This window comes from Triticum aestivum, chromosome 2D (assembly GCF_018294505.1).
Source record: "Triticum aestivum cultivar Chinese Spring chromosome 2D, IWGSC CS RefSeq v2.1, whole genome shotgun sequence".
NCBI classification, from domain to species: Eukaryota; Viridiplantae; Streptophyta; class Magnoliopsida; order Poales; family Poaceae; genus Triticum; species Triticum aestivum.
This window is the reverse complement of record NC_057799.1, coordinates 486,685,709-486,689,620: the sequence shown is the minus strand read 5'-3', so window position 1 is coordinate 486,689,620 and position 3,912 is coordinate 486,685,709. Positions and strand designations below refer to the sequence as shown.

Genomic DNA, 3,912 nt, shown 5'->3' with positions numbered 1-3,912 from the left:
TGAACTGAGGCAACTATAAAATTATAGAATTATGAATCATCAAATCGTCGGACAGAGATAAAGCTTCTCTTCACGCTATTGTTTTGAGTTTGAGAGGTCGAGTTTGAGAGGTCGGATATGCTGTGCGCGGCTATAGATACTCTTATTACAACAGCGAAATAAAATGCGCCTGAGGGGCCCGGGGCAGCTGTCTATACTTGGGCCGTGTACCTCGGCCGCCACCCCACGGCCCATTTAACTCGCCGGACCACGGCGCGGTGCGGCGCGGGGCGTGGGGAAGCCGCCTGCGAGCGGGCGCCGGGAAATATAGCGGCATTCCGCCGTTTCCGACTCTTCTCTCTCCCCCCGCTTTCCTGCTCCGTGCCCCCTTCCCATCTCCGGCAACTAGGCTTACCCGCGACGACACAGTTCGCTCTCCTACGCTAGCCAGCCACCACACCGCCCGCCTCAGCCGGTACTCGAGGTCGCCCAGCAGCGGCGCCTCTCTGCCGCAGCGCAGTCCCAAACCCCCAATCCCCCCGCCGCGGTCTCACCTGCGCCGGTGCTCCTTGCCGCCCTAGACGCGGCAGATCTCCGAGCTCCCCACCGCAGCGGTGCCGTAGAGGTAGAGGTAAGCCGTTCTAACCCAATCACAGGTTGCGAGGCAAGCTGTTCTCTCCAACGACGATTGGGTGATGCGTACTTGTTATGCTTTGTATGTGGTTGTTTAATCATCTGCGGAGACGGATTGTATTCCGTGTGTTGGTTCGTGCTTGGCCTCATGGCTCTCCGACTGTAGAGTAGAAGTGCAGAGGTGCTCGTCGTAGTTTGCAAATTTGTGCGCGCACTCCCAACTTTTTACTGCAATGTCGAAGAGTTCAAAACTCAATGACATATAGCTCAATGCAGTTTGTTCCAGATTTCAGAATTTTGAGTCTTGATCTATCATAGGTTTGCATGCTGAACTCCAGTGCCTCCATCGTAGCCATGTAATAAATTTGTGTTATGAATGTTGAATCAGAGTTGGTAAGAAATTATTCCATGAACAAACCAAAGTAAAATTTAAATAACTCTCTACTATTAATGCATAATTTTTATTCATCAACCGTTTCATGATAATACATTGAATGCTCTTTTCATTGGTTAAATCTACAGTCATTTCTGAATCTGAAACATAGTCAACTTGGACAGTCAAATGATTTCAGTTTTGTATCTGGATACATTGTTTTTCTTACTTCTGCGGACTCTGATAACCATCCTCGTAGCTAAGTAATACTATGTTGCAATGTTTTTATTTTCAAGAGATGTTTCTACTACCGAGCGAACAAGGTGGTGAAATAAAACGCAAGTCATAGTGCCCTCTCTTGACATCAAGTTTAACAAACGAAATTATCTTATCAGTTATCTGTATAAGCATTGATAGTGTTATATCTCAACTCCTCATAGTGCACTTCCCTAGCAAAGCATGTGCTCATTAGTTAGTACTATTCTTTTGAGAAGATGCCCGATTGATTTGGTTGTTGCAAATGTACGTGCAGGTCTTGTTCTAACCATCACACACACTAAGTTGGAAAATTTCTAGGCTTGCTTGAGGTTTGTGTCTTCTACCGTATATTATTTTCCTTACATTCTTGGATTTTTTTTCTCACATGGAGTGATTGTATTCTCAGGATAAGGAGTGGCTGTGTGTCATAGAGCCACGTCCTTGTGGCTCTCGGAGACTCTACTCTATCTGAGAGTTCAATTGGAGTTGAGGTAAGAATCTGAAACATAGTCAACTTGGGCAGTCAAATGATTTCAGTTTTGTATTTGGATAACTTTTTTTCTTACTTCTGCGGACTCTGCTAACCATCCTCGTAGCTAAGTAATACTATGTTGTAATGTTTTTATTTGTAAGAGATGTCTCTACTACCGAGCAAACAAGGTGGTGAAATAAAAAGCAAGTCATAGTGCCATCTCTGCCCTCTCTCTCGATCAAGTTTAACAAACGAAATTATCTTATCAGTCATCTGTATAAGCATTGATAGTGTTATATCTCAACTCATCATAGTGCAGTTCCCTAGCAATGCATGGGTACATTAGTTACTATTCTTTTGAGAAGATGCCAAATTGATTTGGTTGTTGCAAATGTATGTGCAGGTCTTGTTCTAACCATCACGCACACTAAGTCGGAAAATTTCTAGGCTGGCTTGAGGTTTGCGTCTTCTACCCTATATTATTTTCCTTACATTCTTGGTTAAAATTTCCTCACAGGGAGTGATTTTGTTCTCAGGATAAGGAGAGACTGTGTGTCATAGAGCCACGTCCTCGCGGCACTCGGAGACTCCACTCTCTGTGAGACTTCAATTGGAGTTGTGGTAAGAATCTGAAACGAAGTCAACTTGGACAGTCAAATGATTTCAGTTTTGTATTTGGGTACCTTGTTTTTCTTACTTCTATCGACTTTGATAACCATCCTCGTAGCTAAGTAATACTATGTTGTAATGTGCTTATTTGTAAGAGATGTCTCTACTACCCAGCAAACAAGGTTAAATAAAAGCAAGTCATAGTGCTCTCTCTCCAGATCAAGTTTAAAAAGTGAAATTATCTTATCAGTCATCTGTATAAGCATTGATAGTGTTATATCTCAACTCCTCATAGTGCAGCTCCCTAGCAAAGCATGGGTACATTAGTTACTATTCTTTTGAGGAGATGCCTGATTGATTTGGTTATTGCAAATGTATGTGCAGGTGTTTTTCTAACCATCACACACACTAAGCCGGAAAATTTCTATGCTGGCTTGAGGTTTGTGTCTTCTATCCTATATTATTTTCCTTAAAATCTTGGATAACTTTTTCTCAGAGGGAGTGATTGTATTCTCAGGATAAGGGGTGACTGTGTGTCATAGAGCCACGTCTCGTGGCTGTCCGAGCCTCCACTCTCTCTGAGACTTCAATTGGAGTTGAGGTATGTATATCCGAACTCTTTCCCTTAATTTTATATGTTTAAAGGTTCTTGTCAACTTATTAACATTTTTGTCAATGTGAAGGTTGGAATATAGTGAGCACTAAACTCATGTTTTTGCCAAGTTCTTTTGAACAAAGGTTAAACATGAGAATGGAATTCCTTATCAAGAATGGTTCATGGAATATGAGAACGGAACTCCCGTTTCTATATTTCAATCAAGTTATCAAGAATGTTTGGGGACCATGTTATTTGTTAAATGACTGGTACACCATAGACCATGAGGATGGAACTCTTGGTTGTCTCAAGCAATTAAGCAAGAATGGTTGGAGATCATGTTCTTTGGAGATATACCATGAGAATCAAACTCTTTTTATTATCTTAGCGGTCATTTTGCAAGGCAATGTTTTCAAGCCAATACATGAACAAGTTTTAGTGTATTCCAAACTGGTAAATGGAGTAAATTGCTTGTAACGTTTCATTTTGTGGTGTAAATGTAAATTTTATAGTCCTTGATGAATTACTTTAAATCTAAACTCATGCCAGTTCTCCAAAATGCTAATTGTCCATTGTCATGTGGTTTGGTGGGTGCGAGTGTTTGCATGTGGCATGTTTGTGCCATTTTTGCTGTTTCTGTGAAGTTGGAGTTGCCATCTCGTGTATGTGCGATGAGGCGCCAATGTTGGTGTACTTGTTGCCTGTGGTGGTACTGGTCGTGATGGAACAAGACTAGTTAGCGATGACGAGACATCATGTGTGGTGTTGGTGGGTGGCAAGGAGCTAATAATGAGTTTGGTGAGCCACACAAAGTGGGCCTCAGGTCATGAAGATATCACTTGACTTTACTGACTATGTTCATTAAACCACACACTCACAAAAATTAATTTTCTGACTATAATCATTAAATCACACAGCAATCACAAAATGTATGTCTTGAGTATGTGTGTTTAAACTATTTTACTATTGATCATACTAAAGGGGGCCTGTCAT

The 3,912-nt window shown here is 41.8% G+C and overlaps 1 long non-coding RNA gene across 1 annotated transcript; it reads left to right on the top strand.

Annotated features, from left to right (window-relative positions):
* The first annotated feature begins 247 nt into the window (after nt 1-247).
* On the top strand, nt 248-3,610 carry LOC123049670 (uncharacterized). Its single transcript, XR_006423632.1, has 8 exons — nt 248-610; nt 1,518-1,572; nt 1,650-1,734; nt 2,119-2,173; nt 2,252-2,336; nt 2,709-2,763; nt 2,842-2,925; nt 3,008-3,610. It is a non-coding gene; the product is annotated as an uncharacterized lncRNA (long non-coding RNA).
* The last annotated feature ends 302 nt before the right edge of the window (nt 3,611-3,912 follow it).